General features: G+C 43.8%; 1 long non-coding RNA gene across 1 annotated transcript; it reads right to left on the reverse strand.

The window, feature by feature from the left end:
* Positions 1 to 13536: 13536 nt before the first annotated feature.
* LOC115896539 lies at positions 13537 to 24145 on the reverse strand. The gene is made up of 6 exons (XR_004056448.1): positions 24012 to 24145; positions 22724 to 22857; positions 21906 to 21976; positions 15083 to 15202; positions 14770 to 14940; positions 13537 to 13688 (listed from the first exon to the last, which is right to left on the reverse strand). It is a non-coding gene; the product is annotated as an uncharacterized LOC115896539 (long non-coding RNA).
* Between the last annotated feature and the right edge of the window lie 438 nt (positions 24146 to 24583).

Here is a 24583-nt window from a genome sequence, read left to right on the forward strand (position 1 = left end):
CCCCCATGGTGTCAGGTGTCCACTCAAGCCCCCCAAGGGTGGGGTGGGGGGACGGAGAGAAGTCGTTCGGATTCTGGGCAGAACTGCCGTCTCAGATGGGCCCTGAGGTCATCACAGAGCTGAGCCAGACATTCAGCTTGTGCACATCTGCCAAGATCTGGCCAGAGTGGTCCCTGGGAAGCGTGGGGAGGGAGCTGTTCAGACCCACCCGCTTACCTATTCATTCTCCTAGAAGAGAGTCACAGGAGCCTGTTCGCCACCAAAAGTTCCACACACCCCTCCCCCACAGCCTCTCCCTCCTTATCAGGCCCCTTCCCCGGGCATAGGCCCGAGTGTGCAGCCTGGGTAGCTGCTAGCCTCACAGATAGGACCTGTCTGCACCATGGGGAGCTCCCTGTGGCCAACTCTACCTTTGTCAGCCCTGGCGAGGGTGGGTGGCAGGCAGCACCTGGTCCCTTGGTCCAGGTTAGCTCTCCTGGGCTGGCTGCCCCCGCTCCCCAGCTCTCCCCGTACCACCTCCCCCTCAGCAGGCTACCTCTGGACACAATTGTTGGCCGAGTCTGAGCCAGACCCTGACTTGACAGCTCCCTCTCCTGCCTGCAAGGATGACTTCACTTTGACTTCAAATCTGCAGTGAAGTGCAGATCGCACATTCAGCCCTGAGCCCCACCAGGACACAGCAGAGACAGGAGCAGCTGGCCTGGGGGCCCCCCAGACTCAGGTTCCTAGGCCCTCCCACCCCAAGGCCCCATGGGCTTCCCTTCTTCCATCCCTCTGTGCCTAGATGCAGGCCAGACCTCAAGAGGCAGCTTGGGGGATGGGGAGAGAACAAAGGACTTTCCCCACAGAGGCCAAGAACCCACATCCAACCTCAGCCCACAACCCCCCCAGCGCAGGCCCACTGGCTTCTCCTTGTGAGCTGAATATGTTCACAGCCACTTCTTTAGAAGAAATTAAGTCTTTGGGACTCCAGTTCTTCTCTGCTGCTGCCTGCTCTCCTCTGCTGCCAGTCCCACATCCTAAGAGTGCCCCTGCATAGAGTAGGTGGGGAAGGGCGCCCACCCTTGCAGCTCCCCCGATGAGGCTGAAAGGTTCCCAATTCTCCCATAGACCCAATATACTACACAGCTTTCTTGAATAAAGGAGAAATTGATCCTGCTAGTCTTAAAATTACATTTGTTTCATTTGAGTTCCATGAAACTTACCTGCCCAAGGCCTGACAATCAGAAGCCAACCGCCCTTCCTCAGCCCCTATGATTGCCTAAAGCACCTGCTGCTGCTGCCTGGTGACCAACTCCTTTTCCACACCCTTTTCCAGTTCGTTTTCCAGTTACATTTCTTCCGGGCTAGCCCTGCAGGACCCCCAGGCCTATCCACTAACCTGGATATTGAGAAAGGCCCTCTCGGACCCCCTTCCTTGCCCAGCTCTTTCTGTCCTCCTGCTTCTGCCCTGTCCCCTACCCCTTTTGCAGAGGCCCAGCTCCACAGGGCCTGTGCCTCCGAAAAACCGCGGGGGTTGTGGGTGGTGCTCTCTGCCAGATGAACCTAGGGAGGCGGGGCGGTTTTCAAGTCCCCTTGGTCGCACCCCCAGCCATTCCCAACGTCGCACTCCCGCGCGGTGCGTGGCTTCCCTGCCCTCTGTGCAGCCAAAACGAGCAAATGCACGAACTGCAAACTGGCGCACCAGGTGAAAGAGCAGCTGTGCCTGCAGATGTGCTGGGACCCAGGCTACTGGTGGCCTTTCCAACATCAGGTTCCGATCTTTCCCGCGTCCTGCTGGCATCCCGCTCCTATCAACGCTCTGCCCTGCCATCACCCTCCACTTACCCACGGCCCCGTCCTAACCGCACCCCGCCTCGCCAGCACCCTGCTCATACCCACACTCGGTCCTGCCAGTACCACATCCTACCCGCGCCCCTCAATCACCCTGCCCCTATCGCACTCCCTCCCACTCTCCCACGCCCCTCCAGCACTCCGATCCTACCCATGTTTCTCCGCACCAGTACCCCACTCTGCCCCGTCAGCATCCTGCTCCACCCACACCCCGCTCCCACCTGCGCCCTCGGCACCCTGCCCTTTCCTGGGCTTGGCCCAGCTGTCACCCTGCTCCTACCCAGCACCGACCGCAGCATCTAGCTCCTACCTACTGCCCTGCCCGGCAGTGTCCAGAATTGGTAGGTTCTTGGTCTCACTGACTTTAAGAATGAAGCCACAGACCCTCGCAGCGAGTATTACAGTTCTTAGAGGTGGTATGTCCCGAGTTTGTTCCTGCAGATGTTCAGATGTGTCTGGAGTTTCTTCCTTCTGGTGGGTTCGTGGTCTTGCTGACAGGAGTGAAGCTACAGACCTTTACCGTGAGTGTTACCGCTCTTGAAGGCAATGTGGGTTCGTGGTCTACGCTAGCTTCAGGAGTGAAGGTGCAGACCTTCACAGCGAACATTACAGCTCGTAAACGCAGTACAAACACAAAAAGTGAGTAACAATAAAACTCATGGCAGAGAGAAAAAGAACAAACCAACCACACTGGCAGTACCACCCAAGTGAGCTGTCGGCAGGGGCAGACTGCTTTTATTCCCTTATCTGACCCCACCCATATCCTGCCGAATTGGTCCATTTTGCAGAGAGCTGATTGGTCCGTTTTACAGAGAGCTGATTGGTCCGTTTTGACAGGGTGCTGATTGGTGCATTTATGATCCCTGCGCTAGACACAGAGTGCCGATTGGTGCATTTACGATCCCTTAGCTACATATAAAAGTTCTCCAAGTTTCCACCAGACTCAGGAGCCCAGGTGGCTTCATGTAGTGGATCCTGCAGCGGGGCAGCGGGCGGAGTTGCCTGCCAGTTCCCACACCATGCACCAGCACTCCTCAGCCCGTGGGTGGTTGATGGGACCGGACGCCGCGGAGCAGAGGGCGGCGCCCGTTGGGGAGGCTTGGGCCGCGCGGGAGCCCAGGGCGGAGCAGGGGGCTTGGGCATGGCGGGCTGCAGGTCCTGAGCCCTGCCCTGCGGGGAGGTAGCTGAGGCCGGGCAAGAATTTGAGCCCAGCGCCTACAGTGCTGGGGGACCCGGCGCAACCTCCGCAACCTCTGCAGCTGCTGGCCCGGGTGCTAAGCCCCTCACCGCCCTGGGCCCGCTGCCGCGGCCGGCCGCTCCTAGTGCGCCCCGCGCCCCTCGCCCCGCCCCCGCCGGAACTCGCGCTGGCCCGCGGTCGCCGCCCGCAACCCCGGTTCCTTCCCAATCCTTTTCCCTCCACACCTCCCAAAAAGCGGAGGAAGCTGGCTCCGGCCTCTGCCAGCCTAGAGAGGTGCTCCCACAGTGCCGTGGCAGGCTAAAGGCTCCCCAAGCACGGCCAGCGTGAGCACCGAGAGCGAGAGCTGATAGAATGTTGTCACCTCTCAGCAGGACCACATCCTACCCGCGCCCCACCCCGCCAGCACCGAACTGTACCCGTCCTGCAGCACTCCATCCTACCCACCTTAGCCCCACCAGAACCCCAATCTTACCCGCACTCCACTCCTACCCATTCTCTGCCCCACCAGCACCCTGTTTCTACCTGCACTCTGCTCCTTCCAGTGCCCTGCCCTGCCCTACCCTGCCAGCACCCCATCCTACACATGCCTGGCCCAAGCAATCACCCTACTCCTATCTGAACCCCACTCCTACTCACACCCCGCTCCTACCCATGCCCCACCACTCCAGCACCAGCCCAAACCCAAACCCTGCTCCTACCCACACCCTGCCCTGCTAGCACCCCATAGCACCCATGCCTCACCCTGCCAGCACCCCAATACTACCCACACAAGGATCCTACCCACATGCTGCTCCTACCTGTGCCCCACCCCACCAGCACCCTACTCCTACTGGAGCCCATCCACACGGCACCCTGATCCTGCCTGCACCATGATCCTACCCTTGCCCAGTTCCTGCCTGCTTGAGGTCTTCAGACTCCTACCATTTAGACAACCACACAATCCATTAGATCCATTCAAAATGTTTATTGATAAACTAAGATTTATGATGTGAAAGTCACACAGACACGTTGCGGGAAACTGAGGACTGGAGAGACGGATATGAGAGTACAGGAGGATTGTTTATTTTAGGTACACGTCAGCTCAGTGGATTCGCATCCAAAAAGCTGAACATTAAACAAAGACAGAGCGGGGTTTTTGTAAGTGGACTTACAATAAATAAAACCAAAGCACCTAATCATATGACAGGTCACATAATCTATAGCATAGCATAACTTGTGGCCTTGCATGGCTGGTGGCCTTGTAGCTGCATTGAAAGAAAAACAAGAACTGGCTACATACAGACATTTGTAAAATGTCTGTATTTACATTTTACATGCTTAAGAAGCCTGAGGAAACAGTAACAGTAAAATAATTTGTCTTTTTTTTTTTTTCCCTTCAACCTTGCTCTGGAAGGGGATGGTGTCTGGAGCCCATTCCTTTGGCCTTGGCTTCTCAAACAGCTTATCTTACAACTGTCCTTGAAGTGAGCTGCTAAGCAGAGGAAAACTTGTTCTTTTCTTTTTAACCCATGCCTTGCCTGTTACTTTTCTTGGAGTGAATGAACGCATCTTTATTTTTAAATTTCTGCCTCATGCAAACAAAATATGCTGGAATTTAATTTGAAATTAAAGAGGTCTAGGAAATAAGAAGTCACCAAATTCTCAAAAATACATTTATTAGAGTAACATGTAATTTTTAAAAGTAGTTTTAAACAAAATGTAGTTTTAGGCAAATCAAGATAATTTCATTTATGGCACATAAAATTCCATAATCTTGTGCATAACACTTTACAATGAGAACTTTTGTTAACCAGGACACATTATTTTCTATGTTCATTCTTTTGACACACAGATTTATGTTTCCCTCCTAGACTTCCTTGCAAAAATGCCTATTTCGGATTCCTCAGAGTACAGATAAAAAGGAATGATTGATCAGCATGTGGTGAATCTGAAGATTCAAAGAGGTGCCATGGCTCAAAAGTAGACATTTTGGTAAATGTGAAGAAGTAAGATTCAATGAAGATGGTAAGAAATGAAAGGTGTTACCAAAAGTGGGTGTGTAGCTATGTTTGTCACATGAAGTAGGCTTTAGGTCAAAAAAGCACAAAAATAGAAAATAAAGGTCATTATAAAATGATAGAGATCAATTCAGCAAGAAGGTAGAACAGTTGTCAATGTAAACACACCTGACACAGGAGCCCCAATTATTAAAGTAAGAGTTATTCGAGCAACAGACAGAGACAGACAATAGTAGCTGGGGACTCCAACACTCACTTTCAGCAACAGACACACCCTCTGGGCAGAAAAGCAACAAAGACTAGACTTACACTCCAATAGAAGTCAAAGGGACCTGACAGGTAATTACAGCACATTTCACCCAGCAACTGCAGAACCTGCGTTCCTCTCATCAGCTCACAAAACATTCTCCAGGATAGGCCACATTTTAGGCCACAGAACAAATCTCAAAAAAAGCATTTAAAAAATGAGAATCATAGTATCTTCTCAGAGTAAAATGGCATAAAACTAAAAGCCAATAACAAGAGAAACATTGGAAACTCTCCAGGTACATGGTATATAAATAATGGTAATAGTGAAAAAATCAAAAAGGAAAGTAACAAAAACATATCTTGGAAAAAAAAGGGAAACAAAAGAGAAAAAATACATATAGTAGGTGTTTTTGAAGTAAAAAAAAAGCAGAACAATAAAAAAGTTCAAAGATACAATAAAATAAACATTTTCTGAACTAAAAATTGATTTGAATATGTTTTCTTTCATTGGTAAGAAAATGACTGGCAGAGAAAGGTGATGTCCCTGAATTTTTTTTCTTTTTTTTTTTTTTTGAGAGGGCATCTTACGCTGCCACCCAAGCAATTCTACCTCAGCCTCCTGAGTAGCTGGGATTACAGTCAAGCACCACCATGCCCACCTAACTTTCTGTATTTTTAGTAGCAATGGGGTTTCACCATGTTGGCCAGGCTGGTCTCAAACTCCTGACCTCAGGTGATCCACCTACCTCGGACTCCCAAAGTGCTGGGATTACAGGCATGAGCCACCATGCCCAGCTGATGAGACAGGCTTTTAAAGCCACAGAAGAAGAAGCAGGAATATCTGTAACCGATGGCCAAACAGTATTAAACTCCTGGGTTGTTTTGGGAGGAGTCACTACAACTACAGCCCAACTACCTTTATTATGCCAGGTAACACAGTGCTGGGGGGACATACTGGAGTTGACAAGATCCTCTGGGGGCACAAGTCGCAATGGCTGTGCACCAGTGGCTGGATATTTCTGAAAAATGAAATAAACTAGTGGTCATCCAAGAAGATGTAGAATTAATGTACCGAAAAGCATTGATGAACATGATCCAGCTCAACAGGAAAGCTGCAGGAATCATGTACATGTTCAATGCCCATGCAACCACTGACATTACTGGCTTCGGGGTTTGGGAACAGGTACTGAATGTGGCCAAGCAGCAGAAGTACTCTCTTTTTAAAAGTGCTTTCACGGGCAGGCACGGTGGGTCATGCCTGTAATCCCAGCACTATGGGAGGCTGAGGCAGGCAGATCACCTGAGGTTGTGAGTTCGAGACCAGCCTGACCAACATGGAGAAACTCCGTCTCTACTAAAAATACAGAAAATTAGCCAGGCATGGTGGCACATGCCTGTAATCCCAGCTACTCAGGAGGCTGAGGTAGGAGAACTGCTTGAACCCGGGCGGCAGAGGTTGCTGTGAGCTGAGATTGCGCCATTGCATTCCAGCCTGGGCAACAAGAGCGAAACTCAGTCTCACATAAAATAAAAAAGTGTTTTCACATATGACAGACATTACCAATAGTGTCAAATAGCAGTTGGTGTCTTTTCATTTTATGTATGTTTATCATATAAGTCTGATCTTTTTTTAGTGTCTTGAATGGTTTTCTGGAAAGACAGCATTGGTAAATGGCACAGGATGGTATCCCAGTTGTAAGAGGGTTGCATAATTCCTTTGTCTTTGACTTGACAAGCCTAGTCTTGGACCAGGTGCGTTGGCTCACGCCTGTAATCCCAGCACTTTGGGAGGCCCAGGAAGGTGGATCACGAGGTCAAGAGATCAAGACCATCCTGGCCAACATGGTGAAACCCCGTCTCTACTAAAAATTCAAAAAAATTAACCGGGCGTGGTGGTGGGTGCCTGTAGTCCCAGCGACTTGGGAGGTTGGGGCCGGAAAATCACTTGAACCTGGGGGACAGAGGTTGTGGTGAGCCGAGGTTGCGCTACTGCACTCCAGCCTTGCGAGAGAATGAGACTCTGTCTCAAAAAATAAAAAAATAAAAAAATAGAAAAGCCTAGTCTAGTCACTCAAGAGCATCTCACACCCAGGACAGTTTCCAGTACTGCATTCTGTTCATCACAGTTAAGTGCTTCACTGCATAAAACACACTTTGAAGACAAAAAGAAATCTTATTTTTTGTAGCCTTCTTGATATTTACAGTAATACTATTAACTGTTTATTAACAGCAAAAATGAGATATTTGCAATGTGATGTAATTAGGTTTTTATTTTATTTTATTTTATTTTTTTTAGACTGAGTTTTGCTCTTGTTGCTCAGGCCAGAGTGCAGTGGCACAGTCTCAGCTCACTGCCACCTCTGCCTTCCAGGTTCAAGCGATTCTCCTGCCTCAGCCTCCCTGAGGAGCTGGGACTACAGGTGCCCGCCACCATGCCTGGCTCACTTGTAAAGGCAGGTTTTCACCATGTTCAGCAGGCTGGTCTCCAACCCCTGACCTCAGTCGATCTGCCCATCTTGGTCTCCAAATATGCTGAAATTATAGGCATAAGCCACCACGCCCAGCCAAAATTAGATGATTTTTAATGTAACAAGGAATTGCCTTCCAAAAGGAAGTTCATGTATTACGCTCATTTGTAATATATAATTAACTGCACAAATAATTTTTAAAGATAGTCAATAACAAAGATTGTTCTGTATATGGTAGTGTTTAATACCTTTTTTTTTTCCCCCGAGACAGAGTCTCCCCTCGCCCAGGCTGGAGTGCAAGAGCGTGATCTCGGCTCACTGCAAGTTCCTCCTCCCGGGTTCGAGCAATTCTTCTGCCTCAGCCTCCTGGGTAGCTGGGACTACAGGCGCGTGTCACCACACCCAGCTAATTTATTTATTTATTTATTTATTTATTTATTTATTTATTTTTGAGATGGAGTTTCGCTTTGTAGCCCAGGCTGGAGTGCAGTGGCACAATCTCGGCTCACTGTAAACTCCGCCTTCCAGGTTCACGCCATTCTCCTGCCTCAGCCTCCGAGTAGCTGGGACTATAGGCGAGCACCACCACACCCGGCTAATTTTTTGTATTTTTAGTAGAGACGGGGTTTCACCATGTTAGCCAGGATGGTCTCGATCTCCTGACCTCGTGATCCGCCTGCCTCAGCCTCCCAAAGTGCTGGGATTACAGGCGTGAGCCACCGTGCCCGGCCTAATTTTTTATTTATTTATTTATTTTTTTGAGACGGAGTCTCGCTCTGTCACCCAGGCTGGAGTGCAGTGGCCGGATCTCAGCTCACAGCAAGCTCCGCCTCCCGGGTTCCCGCCATTCTCCTGCCTCAGCCTCCCGAGTAGCTGGGACTATAGGCGCCCGCCACCTCGCCCGGCTAGTTTTTTGTATTTTTTAGTAGAGACGGGGTTTCACTGTGTTAGCCAGGATGGTCTCGATCTCCTGACCTCGTGATTCGCCCGTCTCGGCTTCCCAAAGTGCTGGGATTACAGGCTTGAGCCACCGCGCCCAGCCAATTTTTTATTTTTAATAGAGATGGAGTTTCACCATGTCGGCCAGGCTGGTCTTGAACTCCTGACCTCAGATGATACTCCTCTCTTGGCCTCCCAAAGTGCTGAAATTACAGGCATGAGCCACTGTGCCCAGCCAATACATTTTTAAAAATATTGTATATTGATTTCAGGCCTTTTATTTTCTTAAAGCAGCAACTATTTAGCCTAATTCTTAGCAGTGTTTTGTTCTCTGGGCCAGTAGTATTTTATACATGCTTTGTGTGATCCGCGTTCAAAATCTGCATTGCCAATGTTGCAGTTCAAATGTAAGCTTGTTATTCAAATAAATATTTAATTTTTAAACTTGCTCCTGTATGGCTGGGTGCAATGGCTCATGCCTGTAATCCCAGCATTTTGGGAGGCTGAGGCAGGTGTATCACCTGAGGTCAGGAGTTCGAGACCAGCCTGGCCAACATGGTGAAACCTCGTCTCTACTAAAATAAAAAATTAGTCGGGCATGCTGGTGGGCTCCTGTAATCCCAGCTACTCGGGAGGCTGAGGCAGAAGAATCGCTTTAACCCAGGTGGCAGAGGTTGCAGTGAGCTGAGATCGAGCCACTGCACTCTAGCCTGGACAACAGAGTGAGACTCCATCTCAAAAAAAAAAAAAAATTGCTGCTGTATTACCAGATGCCCCTTTTAGTATTATTTTAGAAGCATTGGGAGGGTTTTGGCTAAAGTGTAATTTACTGGAAAACACTAGATTTTAGCTTTATAAAACTTTTACATCTTTCATGGGACCTGTATTTTCTTGAATTAAATTTTACAGTTCTAGGCTGGGTACAGCCTGTAATCCCAGCACTTTGGGAGGCCCAGGCGGGTGGATCATGTGAAGTCAGGAGTTTAAGACCAGCCTGGCCAACATGCTGAAACCCCCGTCTCTACAAAAAATACAAAAATTAGCCGGGTGGTAGTGGCATGTGCTTGTAATCCCAGCTACTTGGGAGACTGAGGCAGGAGAATCGCTTGAGTCTGGGAGTTGGAAGTTGCAGTGAGCCAAGATCTTGCCACTGCACTCCAGTATGGGTGACAGAGTGAGACTCTTTCAAAACAAAACAACAACAACAAATCTGTAGTTCTAGAATAGGTGATCTAAAAAGGTGTTATCTGTGTTACTTAAAAACAGAGGCTTCCATATATATATGTATATATATTTCTTTGTTTTTTGTTTTTGAGATGGAGTTTTGCTCTGTCACCCAGGCTGGAGTAGAGTGGCATGATCTCGGCTGACTGCAACCTCTGCCTCCTGGGTTCCAGCAATTCTCCCCTTTCAGCCTCCCAAGTAGGTGGGACTACAGGCGTGCACCACCAGATCCCTAATTTTTGTATTTTATAGTAGAGACGGAGTTTCACCATATTGGCCAGGCTGCTCTCCAACTCCTAAGATTGTAATCCACCCACCTAGGCCTCCCAAGGTGCTGGGATTACAGAAGTGAGCCACTGTGCCCTGCCAGCTTCCTTGTATTTTAGCCCACTCAACAATGAGAAGGAATCCTTCTCATTAAGCAGAAGGGCACTGGATCCTTGGGTGCCTGACTTCCTAAGAGAAGCAGTAGCACACCCTGAAAGTTTCTGACACTTCCTGCTCACAGGCACCAAAGCCACGTGTGTAAACCTATCCACTTCTTAACAAAGGAACCCTCCCCTGGGAATATGAAGCTCCCTAGAAGAGGCTTCTTGGACGTGACCACCTCCAGGAACCAGCAGGCAACTTTATGCATGTGTGACCAGACCTCCAGCGTACAGAAGAGCCTGCTACAAAACTGAAATTGATCAGACATTTTATAGGAATTAATAGAGATGTTGGGCCTCAAAAGCTTTAAATCTGTGATCTACAAAATAAAATGTGTTGGAAACCTCTGGATAAAATTTTTTTTTCTTCTACTATATTTGGAATATTTTTCTTCTATCGTTAAGTACACATATGTATTGTATAAAATGTCCAGGAAAATGTCATACAATAATGAACAATGAACTATACACATTTATTTATTTGAGATGAAGTTACACATTTATTTATATTTATTTATTTATTTGAGGCAAAGTTTCACTCTTGTTGCCCAGGCCAGAGAGCAGTGGCATGATCTCAGCTCACTGCAACCTCTGCCTCCTGGGTTCAAGTGACTCTCCTGCCTCAGCCTCCCACATAGCTGGGATTACAGGTGCCAGCCACCACACCTGGCTAACTTTTTGTATTTTTAGTAAAGACAGGGTTTCACCATGTTGGCCAGGCAAACTCCTGACCTCAGGTGATCCACCTGCCTCGGCCTCCCAAAGTGCTGAAATTACAGGCGTGAGCCACTGCTCCCGGCCAGGATATACATAAAGTTGTTACCAAACTTCAAAGATCAAAGAAAGATTCCTAAGGAGGGGACATCTGAGAAAAGAAAAAGTTCTGTTCAAATATATATTTTTCTCAGAGTTTTCCATAGCAATGTTTAATGCTAGAAAAAATGGAATAATACGACAATGTGTGTGTATACTGTATATATAACTAAAGACATATAAAATGGTCTGGAATTATAATGCACAAAGCCAATAGCATTAGTTACTTCTGAAAAATGTACTGGAATGGAAAAGAAGACATCGGTGTTGTGTAAAATTTTCATTTTTTAAACAGAATATGAAATATATTAATAATAACCACCCAACAATAATAACAATGCTGAAGCAACCTCTACCAAGTTATCAGGACAAGACCATGTGATCCAGACAGGTAGTTCAAGTTGTTTTCTAAGCAGAAGGAAGCAAACATCATTTTCAAATATACAAGGACAGACCCATCTCATGAAATAATTTTGATAAGCAAGAAATGCCTGGAGAAGCCATGACTTTAACAAAATTGATAGTAAGCAACCAATCCATTATAAAACTGTTAGATGATTATAAAATTACAATCTATAGCCATTCTATACAATCTATAGAATGGTAATTCTATAACCATTACATGCTGTAATTCCTCAAGGAAGAATATGGTTGGTGAGTTCTTATATATGTAACATTGATAAATGTGAATGATATCTTAGAATTTATGCCAAAAGAAGAAATGTGTCTTTGATGGTGTTATCAGATTAGATTCTCCCAGAAAGGTTGAAGAATCTTTCAGAAAGATTCCAACATTAAACAAACCAAAGAATAAGGTAATAGAAAGCCATTGTAGGTTCCCAGATGGCAGATGATATTACTCTTACGAAGCATTTCTTTTTCCCATCCCCCACCTGCATGTACTACCCCATTTCATTAATGTTGGACTTGACCATGTGACTTTCTTTGCTCAACGTAGCATTAGCAGGCTTGGTTCTGCCATTACTGTGACAAGAATAACAGAAAGCTGACCGTTCCTCTTCTTTAGTTCCAAAAGTAAAAATAAAATGAGTGTGATCTCATTGTTCAATTCCCACCTATGAGTGAGAACATGCGGTGTTTGGTTTTCTGTTCTTGCGATGCAGGAAGGGGAACATCACACACTGGGGCCTGTTGGGGGGTGGGGGGACGGGGGAGGGATCGCATTAGGAGATATACCTAATGTAAATGATGAGTTAATGGGTGCAGCACACCAACATGGAACATGTATGCATATGTAACAAACCTGCACGTTGTGCGCAGGAACCCTAGAACATAAAGTATAATTTAAAAAATAAATAAATAGATAAAATGAGTGTTAAGAGACACAATAGAAACCACAGACTAGGAGAAAATATTTGCAAAACACATGTCTGATAAAGGGGTTATATCTAAACTAGATAGAAAATTCTTAACAATTAAAAAAATTTACAAGTGAGAAAAAGATCTGAATAGACATCTGAACAAAGAAAATGCACAAGGGACAAATCAGCAAATAAAAAGATTCTCAGCAGAGTGCAGTGGCTCATGCCTGTAATCCCAGAACTGTGGGAGGCCAAGGCGGGCAGATCACCTGAGGTCAGGAGTTTCAAAGCAGCCTGGCCAACATGGTGAAACCCTGTCTCTACTAAAAATATAAAAATTAGCTGGGAGTGGTGGCATGCACCTGTAATTATAGCTACTTGGGAGGCTGAGGCAGGAGAACTGGTTGAGCCCAGGAGGCGGAGGTTGCAGTGAGCAGTGATCACGCCATTGCACTCCAGCCTGGGCAACAGAGTGAGACTCCATCTCAAAAGAAAAAAAAAAAAGCAATTTTACAGTAAGTACTAAATCTCATTTCTGAGGGTCCCCCCCACCCCGCCCAGTTAGGTGATCCATTTGGTATGGTTGGGAGATGTGACACTCAAGGCTGGTACATCAAAACCACTTCTGTGGGGTTTGCTAAAACCACGTGGTTGCTGATTGAGAAATGTACATCACTGAGAAGAATGGACGGACTGCGTGTTCTCTATGCAGTTATCAGTACCCCTCACTCTAAGCTGGTTTTTGAAAATACGAAGTGGCTGTGAGTTTGGGGTGATAATACTACCCCTCCCCCAGCAGCTCCTGTGTTGTGCACGTCTCAGGTGGTCTTTGTAGCCAGTGAAGAGAGAATCAGGATTGGAATATACGTTAAACAGAGGCTGAATCAGGACATGTGCCAAGCTGAAAGACTTCTCCAGTTCTGTACAACTGAGCCTCAACAGTGTCAGTTATGACAAAATTGTTCTCCAAACATTAATTTGTGGTCTGCTCCCACACACTACAAATCATGGACTATGTGTCCATCTTTGACACTTACTGTGTTCCACCAAGAGGGACACCTCCCAAAGCCAGAAAATGTTGATTAAACAAAATCAATGAAATGTCTGAGCACAGTCCAAGTGGCAGAGGTTTACTTCTTGAAGAAACGACTTCAACTTTCAACACCACCTGACACTGAAATCTGAAGTCCAATGGCCTCACAAATATTTTCCAGATCCTAACAAAGAAAATAATCTGAGTTGAAGATACTGTATTCAATTATTTTGGCAACTATTTCTTAGATGTTTTCTTTTTTTTTTTTTTTGAGATGGGGTCTCACTCTGTCACCCAGGCTGGTGTGCAGTGGCGATCTCCACTCACTGCAAGCTCCACCTCCCAGGTTCACTCCATTCTCCTGCCTCAGCCTTCCGAATAGCTGGGACTTCAGGCACCCACCACCACGCCTGGCTAAGTTTTTTTTTGTGTAGTTTTAGTAGAGACGGGGTTTCACTGTGTTAGCCAGGATGGTCTCGATCTCCTCACCTCGTGATTGGCCCACCTCAGCTTCCCAAAGTGTTGGGATTGCAGGCATGAGCCACTGTGCCCAGCCATCTTACATGTTTTCTTTGTCTGAAAGACTGAGCTAGGTGCTGAGGAGATGATGTTATTCCCATCCTTAGAGCTTGTGCTCCAGAGAAGAATATAGGTAAGGAGAGGGACATCACATTGCCATCTGCACAAGGGGTGTGGGAAGCCATGGAGCTATGGGACTGCTATTTATGAGTAACCTGTAGAGTGGAGGAAAGCTTCCCAGAAGAAGCCAGCCCAGGGGAGCTGTGGGCAACCAATCCAAGCACAAGCATCCACACTGATGTGGGCCAGACACTTCTTCCGTGAGGTCCTAAGAGCAGACTCAGCACACAGTCTGTATGTAGCGAGGCAGTGGACAAGCCATGTGCAACTCAGAGGAGCTGTTTTTATTTTTTTTTTTTTTTGAGAAGGAGTTTCGCTCTTGTTGCCCAGGCTGGAGTGTAATGGTGCCATCTCAGCTCACCACAACCTCCGCCTCCTGGGTTCAAGTGTTTCTCCTGCCTCAGCCTCCCGAGTAGCTGGGATTACAGGCACGCGCCACCACGCCCGGCTAATTTTGTACTGAAAAGTAGAGACAGGGTTTCTCCATGTCGGCCAGGATGGTCTCTATCTCCTGACCTCATGATCTGCCCACCTTGGCCTCCCAAAATGCTGAGATTACAGACGTGAGACACTTTGCCTGGCCAAGACTGAAATATTAATGAAAGGAACGCAGTTGGGAAACTTACCTGTGTTTTATTCAAAGCCCGTCCTCTCCTTTCTGTTCATGAATGGCAGGCATCCTGTGGTGACTAAAGAAGGGCCTACCAGCTAAGAGCCTCCATCGGCCCAAGGAGCAGCTTCCGCCGGAGCTCCGACAGGTTCCTTGGAAAACGTGACGGATGCCAGGCCATGGTGCCCTGTTCAGAAATACAAGACTCAGATTTAGTAAAGTCAGTAGTATAATGTGAAATTTGTTTAAAAAATCCTTAACCAAAACATTTCATTTCATAAGACCGATGTATTCTATCAACAGTTTTATACTGTTATGTTCATACTTACAGCATTAAGAATCAGCGCGATTGGCTGGTGACGTGCATCTGGTTCATCAATTTTAGTGACAAAGCTTCCCAGCATCTACAACTCTAGTCACCAAAATCAAGAATGTCTTTCTCTTTTTACCTAATTACAAAGAAGGGACTGATTTATGAAAAGCAATATATTAATAAATAGCACAACTTACGTTCACATCATTGCCACTTGTAGCCACAAATTAAGAGTCAGGATTAAGGAAAACTTACCTAAGTTTTCCCAGGCTATTTTAAAATTGCTCTTTTTCTACAAAAATAAATGTTAAATTATTCTTTTGAGGTAGTCTGAATTAAGTCGCTGCTAATTGGAAAAGACTATTAGATCTTAAGATGAACTGACAATTTCATAAAATAAATAGACTTCCTTTCTACTATTAGAAAGTTCTAATAATGAGTTCTATCAATTCCCCTTTAAAATATTATTAGTATCTTGGCATTTTTCAGACTTAATCCGAAAATGTTTTAAATATCAAAATAGACATATCCAAAGTTTACAACAAGGGTGTACAATCACTGATGGGCACACTTCCTCAAACATGGGGGCCCAACCCAACCCAGAACCATCATACCCTCAGCGTGTGGAAATGTTAAACTGTACAGGATCCACAGCTGGATACAAAAATCTGTAGGTGTCCCTGACATAAAATGCCATAGTACTTGCCTTCAGCCTGGACACATCCTCCAATATCCTTCAAATAATCTCTAGATTACTCACAATACCTAATACAATGGAGATGCTAAATAAATAGTTGTTATACTTTATTGCATAAAGAATAATGACAAGAAAAAAAGTTTGTACATGTTCAGTACAGATGCAACCATCCTTTTTTTTCTGGAATATTTTTGATCTGAGGTTGGTAGAAAGTGAGGATGCAGGACCCACAGATAAAGGGGGCTGACTGTATTTAACACACACACACATTTTCTTTTGCCTGAGTAAAAAACAAAATTGTACCTGTAACACAGCTAAAGGATGTCAACAAAACTGTTCTTCCCATTCAACCTCAAATTGATAGAGATGACCTTCAAAGTCCACATAATACCTTTTTTTTTTTTTTTTTGAGACGGGAATCTTGCTGTGTTGCCCAGCCTGGAGTGCAGTGGCACGATCTCGGCTCACTGCAAGGTCTGCCTCCCGGGTTCACGCCATTCTCCTGCCTCAGCCTCCCAAGTAGCTGGGACTACAGGTGCCCGCCACCACTCCCAGCTAATGTTTTTTTTTTTTTTTTGGTATTTTTAGTAGAGACTGGGCCTTCACTGTGTTAGCCAGGATGGTCTCAATCTCCTGACCTTGTGATCCTCCTGCCTTGGCCTCCCAAAGTGCTGGGATTACAGGCATGAGCCACTATGCACGGCCCACGTAGAACCTTTTATTTCCTTACTGCTCACTACCTTTTAATCATCAGAACTAACAGTCAAATAAGTTGCCCTTACTAATAAATCCAAATTAAAACAACACAGAAATGACACTTTATTTCTTCAATAATTAAATATCTACTTTGCACTACATACTGTTTGACCATCAGTGACATATTAGTAAGCAAAAAACAAAAACTCCTGCCTCCTAAAACTTACAGTATAACAGCACTTTATTTTACAAAATAAACACATCCTTGAAAATCGGTATGAAGATGAGGGATGCTCCTACCGACTTGCATGAAAGTTTCAGGAAGGCTCGTGTTCAAGCAGCTGCTAACGCGGAGGCGACTTCCACTTGTCTTTCTCACAAACTATCACAAGACACACCTACAATTTCAACTCAGGAAATACACTCAGCTTTTTCTTAGTCTTCACTTAAGAATGTCTTCCTTGATCCAGTAATGTGAATGCAAATAAAACTTTGTAACAACACCAAAATAAAAATTCTGAATAATAGGTCATTTTTCCACAATTCAGTGTCTTCTTATTCATTAGTGTAATATATTAGGTCGTTGCTCTTCAACTTCTGTTGTACTCTCAAAAGTCCTGCACAATCCAGAAAGATCCACCTCTCCTAAGTATTTATTTTTATTTTTAAAAAATTCACTACACTGAACAAGATAACATTTCACTTTCAAAGCTAAGTTCAAAAAAAAAAATGAACGGTGACTTCTTACATCTATTATATCAAAGTCAGACTCTTAGCGAAATAGTTTTAATAAACACTCCCTCCAATAACCCTAATTTCCTCCACAGAATTTATCAACAATTCCTTTGGCTCCACAGAATAAATCTTGAATTCTTGCCGAGATCGCGCCTTTACACTCCAGCTTGGGGGACAGAGCAAGACTCCATCACAAAAAAAAAAAAAAAAAAAAGTAAAAGTAAATCCTGGAGTAAAAAGGGAATCTAACTTCCTGAGTTACCAATTTTTAAGTTTAAAATATCCAGTTTATAACAAAAACAAATCACAAGGCACACAAAGAAACTGGAAAGTATGGCCCATTAAAAGGAACTAAGTGAATATAAAATACAACTGAGGATACTCAGATATCAGGCATATTTATTAGACAAAAACTTAACCATAACTCTTAAAGATGCCCAAAGAGCTAAAGAAAGACATGGGCACTACAGGAAAATGACTTGTGAGCAAAATAAGAACCTCAATAAAGAGATAATTATTAAAAGCAATCAAAAAGAAATTCTGCAACTAAAAATTAAAATACCTGAAATAAAAGAATTTTACTAGAAGGGGCTGGGCACAGTGGCTCACGCCTATAATCCCAGCACTTTGGGAGGCTGAGGCGGGCAGATCAAGAGGTCTGGAGATTGACACCAGCCTGGGCAACATGATAAAACTCCATCTCTACTAAAAATACAAAAGTTAGCCGGGAGAGGTGGCCGGCACCTATAGTCCCAGCTACTTGGGTGGCTGAGGCAGGAGAACGTGTGAACCCGGGGGGTGGAGGTTGCATTGAGCTGAGATTGCACTACTGCACTCCAGCCTGGGTGACAGAGAGAGACTCCGTCTCAAAAAAAAAAAAAAAAAAAAAAATTATTAGAAGGGATTAAAAACAGATTTGACTAAGCAGAGGAAAGAATTAGCAAATCTGAACACAAAACAATTGAAATAATCCTGTGTCAGAAACAGAAAGAAAATGGTTGCAGGAATATCAACTGAGCTTAAGGAACCTGTGGGACAGCATCAAGTGGACCAACAACAGTTTGTAAGAATCACAGAACAGACAGAGGGAATAAAAGAACATCTGAAGAAATAATGACAATCTAAGAAACTTCCCAAATTTGATTTAAAACATTGTAAATATCCAAGGCTTGGCATGGTGGCTCCCACCTGTAACCTCAGTGCTTTGGGAGGCCAATGTGGAAGGGTTGTTACAGGCCAGGAATTCAAGGTCAGCCTGGGAAACATAGTGAGACCCTGTCTTTATGAAAAAATCATAATTAAAATGAAAAGCTGGTATGGTGGTGCACAGGTACAATCTCAGCGACTCAGGAGGACCACGTGAAAGGATTGCTTGAGCCCTTTCAGCCTGGGTGACTGAGTGAGACCCTGTCTTTTTTTTTTTTTTTTTTTTGAGACAAAGTTTTGTTCTTGTTGCAAGGGTGCAATCTCAGCTCACTGCAACTTCTGCCTCCTGGGTTCAAGCGATTCTGTTGCCTCAGCCTCCCGAGTAGCTGGGATTATAGGCATGCACTGCCATGCCCAGCTAATTTTGTATTTTTAGTAGAGACAGGGTTTCTCCATGTTGGTTAGACTGGTCTCAACCTGCCCAACCTCAGGTGATCCACCGGCCTTGGCTGGTCTCCCAAAGTGCTGGGATTACAGGCGTGAGCCACTGCACCTGGCCATGAGTCCCTGTCTCTATAAAAACTTACTTTCACAGAAACCAAGAAGCTCAACAAACTCAAAATAGGATAAATTTAAAGTATATCAATCAAGACACATTATAATTAAGGTATCAAAAGACAAAGAACCTTGAATGAAACAAGGGAGAAGCTACTTCTTACATACAAAGGATCCTCAGTCAGATTATTACTAGATTCCTTACCAGAAACCTGGGAGGCCAGAAGGCAGTAGGGTTGATTAATTCAAAGTACTGAGTGGGGAAATCCTTTCAACTAAGAATCTTAGATCTGACTGTTAGGGTTGAAAGGTGTCCACCAAAGTTCATGTCAAAACAAACAATCAAAAACTCATTATGAGATTTATGCATACAGCTTTCTTTCTTTCTTTCTCTCTCTCTCTCTCTCTCTCTCTCTCTCTCTCTCTCTCTGTCTTTCTTTCGCTCATTAGCTATCATTAGTGTTAGCCTATTTTATGTGTGGTCCACGACAATTCTTCCAATGTGGTCCAAAGAAGCCAAAACATTGAACAGCCCTGATAAATGTACTTAACATTACTGAACTGTACACTTAAAAATGATTAGATGGTAAAGTTTATGTTACATATATTTTACAATTTAAAGTTACAAATATATTTAATATGTGCAAAACAGAGATGTACAGAATAAAGCAAAAAAGTAAGAATTCTTTTAGTAAATACTGGAAAAGTGGGTCTAAGTGAGAAAAAAGTAACCCATATGCAAAACTCACGTCATAGTTAATAAAACTGTAACAGTATTAGGAGAAAATGCTGGATGGTGGGGAAACCATGGATGGTCCTGACTGCTGAAGAAATGGAGCAGACGACAATGACAGATTCTAATAGGTGAAGAATACTTATGTAACAATAGGTAATAAGATACACATAAAAGAAAAAAAAACACAATGGGAGAATTGCGAAGGAGGCAAAACTCTTAAAATCCAACTCTACAAATAATTTACACAAATATAAAGCTGATACCTAAAATTCCCTTGATAATTTCATTTTTGTGATTTTTCCTTTTTAGGTAAGGAGCACTTTGAACACCTGACAGCACCATGCACCTGAAACTCCCCCCAGCTGACATCAGTTGGAGGACAAACCCTCACTTTTTCTTTCTCTTTTCTTTCCTTTTTCCTTCCTTCCTTCCTTCCTCTTTCCTTCTCTTTCTTTCCTTTTCTTTCTTTCTCTTTTCTCTCTCCTTCCTTCTTTCCTTCCTTCCTCTGTTCCTTCCGATGAAGTTTCGCTCTCATTGCTCTTCTCTTCTCTCCCTTCCCCTCCCCTCCCCTCCCTTCTGTCTCCCTCCCTCCTTCTTCTTCTTTCCTTTCTTTCTTTCTTTTTCTTCTTTCTTTTTTTCTTTCTTTTCTTTCTTCCTTTCCTTCTTTTTCTTTCTCTCTCTCTCCTTCCTTCCTTCCTTTGTTCCTTCAGATTTCATTTCACTCTCATTGCTCTTCTCTTCTCTTTGAAGTTTCACTCTCATTGCTCTTCACTTCTCTTCTCTCTCCCTTCTCTTCTGTCTCTTCTCTTCTCTTCTCTTCTCTCCTTTCCCTTCCCCCTCCCCTTCCTCCCTGTCCCCTCCCCTCCCTCCCCTTCCCTCCCTCTCTTTCTTTCTTTCTGACAGAGTCTTGCTCTGTCCCCCAGGCTGGAGTCCAGTGGTGCGATCTTGGCTGACCGCAATCTCTGCCTCCCGGGTTCAAGCAATTCTCCTGTCTCAGCTTCCAAGTAGCTGGGATTACAGGTACATGCCACCAGGTCCTGCTAATTGTTGTATTTTTTTTTTTAGTAGAGACAGGGTTTTACCATGTTGGCCAGGCTGGTCTCGAACTCCTGACCTTGTGATCCATCTACCTCAGTCTCCCAAAGTGCTGAGATTACAGGTGTGAGCTAATGCACCCGGCCATCTCTATTTCTTATACACAATAATACTATAACAAGAAAGATATAAATTCGCTTAATATGTAGCCTCTGTTTCTGAGTTCTGTAGATGTCACTCAATAAGCTAAGAAAGCTACTGATCTCATCAAATCAAGGACACAATACTGTTTCTTCAGGTAGCACAAATTGCATGGCCTCAAAATATGGGAAAGATAATATTTTATGAAAGGGTATACTTTAAGGCTGACCTACATATAGGAATTTTTTTCCCAATCCAAGCAATAAAGCTTTGATACAGATGTTCATTCCACATCCTGTCCTGATCCTCAGCTGCCAGAGGCCACTCTGCACTTGCCTTCACACTACGCCTTCCTTCATGGCTTCAGGCTAAGATTGCTGCTTCTTCCATGGCTTCAGGCTAAGATTGCTGGGAGCCTCCTATAAACACTTTTTTTGTTAGTTTTGTTTATGTTTCAGAGACAAGGTCTCACTGTCATCCAGCCTGGAGTGTAGTGGCATGATCATAGCTTTCTGCAACCTCCAACTCCTAAGCTCAAGTGATCCTCCCAACTCAGCCTCCTGCGCAGCTAATTTAAAATTTTTTTTTTTTTTGTAGCAATGGGGTCTTGCTATTGTTGTTTAGGCTGGTGTCAAACTCCTGGTTTCAAGTAACCCTCATGACTTGGCCTCTAAAATTGCTGAGATTACAGGAGTGAGCCATCATGCCCAGCTCAGATTAAATACTTTTCTTTTTCTTTTCTTTTTTTTTTTTTTTGAGACAGTGTCTTGCTCTGTTGCCAGGCTGGAGTGCAGTGGCGCAATCTCGGCTCACTGTAACCTCTGCTTCCCAGGTTCAAGTGATTCTCCTGCCTCAGCCTCCTGAGTAGCTGGGACTACAGGCACGCACCACCATGCCCAGCTAATTTTTGTATTTTTAGTAGAGATGGGATTTCACCATGTTGGCCAGGATGGTCTTGATCTCTTGACCTTGTGATCCACCCGCCTTGGCCTCCCAAAGTGCTGGGATTACAGGCATGAGCCACCACGCATGGCCCAGGTTAAATACTTCTTTAGAAGATGGACTAGAAATGGGTCATCAGAAATTGGTTTTACTTACATATGAAGAATTCCAATCTTCAAAAAACTTTTAGAACTCAATCAGAACTTGAGAACTTCTTTCAGTAGATGCTGTGATTCAATAACCAGAATTCTGCTTTACTTTATAGTTTACAAGTATTTCTATCATTTTCCTACTAAATTACATGAAGGGAGTTGTCTGCATAAGAGCTGCACCACAGAGCAGCATGCCTGTTTGACAATTCTCAGTTGAAATGTCCTGACCAAGTTTCCCCAGAAATGTGTGAGTACTCAACTGTATTAAAACTAAATATATTGTTTTTAATGACAAATAGTCATTAATTAGTAAAATGATTACTGTACTATAATAGAACAAGTCCTTAACCCAAAATTAAATGGCCACAGATTGACATATGCATAAAGCTTATCAACTATCACATATCATATTTTGACAGAAATCAAGAAGACTAATAGATGGTCTCTTCTTCTTTTTCTTTTGTGAGACAGGGTCTTGCTCTGTCACCCAGGCTGGAGTGCAGTGGCGCAATCACAGTTCACTGGAACCTCCACCTCCTGGGCCCAAATGATTCTCCAACCTCAGCCTCTCAGGTAGCTGGGACCACAGTCGCATACCATCATTCCCGGTGTGTGTGTGTGTGTGTGTGTGTGTGTCTGTACAGAGTCTCCCTATGATGCCTAGGCTGGTCTCAAACTCCTGGGCTCAAGTGATTCTCCCTCTTTGGCATCCCAAAATGCTAAGATTATAGGTATGAGCTAAATCATATGAAAGAAATTATATTTTAAAAGTAAAGTCAAAAGTAGAATTTAAGAACAAAGGAATCCTATTTCTCTACTCACTAGTCCCAGGTAGACAAACAACATGGCCTTTCTCAGCCTCTTCCTGAGTCGTTTCAGAAGAGTGTGAGCCATGAGAAATCATAGCTGTTACTTTCTGGTTGAAACCAGCACTTTAGGCTACTGTTTTCATTTGCCTGTTGAAAGAATAACTTAGCTGTATTAATCACTTAAATTAAAATTAAACATTTTGAAGGGTAAAACATGGGGAAGAGACAACATCTACTTCATTGAAGGAGGCAGGTAATCAATATAAAAGGAATGAGAAAAATCACCATTGGAACCACGGGTGTAATCAATGTTTCCAAGAGGCTTCAGCAATGACGCTGAAACCAGCTCATGAAGGTTGCCGGGGAATAAAACGTTCACAGTGCTTTGATGTCTCATCCCACAGATGACTAAGAACAAAAGGGAAAAGCTACCTTCACAAAGAGATGTCCAGTGGACACCACCCCACCTCAACCAAAATTATTAAACATAGAATCACCAATCGTGGGACAGACTCAAAATCTCCTGGTGTGAGGCAATAAGTACCCAACACTGCCTAATCTGGATTAGGGATTATTCACTGTTTAATCTGGATCCACTCATGAGAACACTGTTTAATCTGTATTCTTGCCAAAATGCTCAATCTATTCTAGCCAGGAGAAGAAAAAAGCAATCAGATATATCTAGATTATGGGTCACTGTACAAAACAAAGAGCCTAGATTTTTCAAAATGTTTCATGTATTGAAAGAACTACTCCAAAGTAAAAGAATAGAGAGACATGACAACCAAAGGCAAGGTTAATCTTTGATTAAACTGTGGATCTAAAACAAAAATAAAGAATATTTTGGAGACAACTTGGTAAATCTGAATATGGGCTGCACATCAAATTGCTGTATTATAGTTAGATGGTACAATTGCAATTATGTAGAAATATGTCATTATTCACAAGAGATAAATGCTGATGTGTTGGGGCAAAACATCATGCTCTCTGCAACTTACTTTCAAATGATTCAGAGAAGAACGTACTTATGGAAACAGAAAGAAAATGCAAAGGTGGCAAATGCTAGCCACTGGTTAATCTGAATGAAGAATATGTAAATGTCCATTGTTTTGCCTTTTAATTTTCTGTAGGCAAGGGAAAGATAGGAAGGAGGGAAAGTGCAGGCATTTTTTATCAATTCATACCTGTAAAAAATCAAGTTAAAAAGAAAACCAAAGGCTTAAAATTCATGTAAACATCCAATGAAAATCAATAGTAATTTTCTGTCAAATTTCTGAAAAGCCATTAAGACTGTAACATACCTGACTAAGATCACTTGTAGGTAACTTGAAGTATTTTTTCTGGAGGTTCCAGTTCTTCTACTTCATATGTTTTATTCCATCATTCCTGGAATTGTCAGTTGTTCAAAATAAACCTCTAAATGATCTTTGTAAGATATTTCATCATCAATATCGTCCTTTAATAAAATTAAGAAAAAATAAAACAGACTCTAAAGTAGTGACTAAACAATAATTTGTAATAAAAAGGGCTAAGACATAAATAAGTCAATAAAATTAAGAAAAAATAAAACATGCTCTAAGGTAGTGACTAAACAATAAACAATTTGTAATAAAAAAGACTAAGACATAAATGAGTCAATAAAATTAAGAAAAAAATAACACAGGCTTTAAAGTAGTGACTAAACAATTTGTAATAGAAAATACCCATCAGACATAAATGAGTCCATAAAGTACACAATGTTTTTTTTTTTTTTTTTGAGATAGAGTCTCATTCTGTTGCCCAGACTGAATGCAGTGGTGTGATCTCAGCTCACTGCAATCTTCACCTCCCAGGCTCAAGCCATCCTCCTACCTCAGCCTCCCGAGTAACTGGG

The sequence above is a fragment of the Rhinopithecus roxellana genome, chromosome 3, assembly GCF_007565055.1.
Source record: "Rhinopithecus roxellana isolate Shanxi Qingling chromosome 3, ASM756505v1, whole genome shotgun sequence".
Lineage (NCBI taxonomy): Eukaryota > Metazoa > Chordata > Mammalia > Primates > Cercopithecidae > Rhinopithecus > Rhinopithecus roxellana.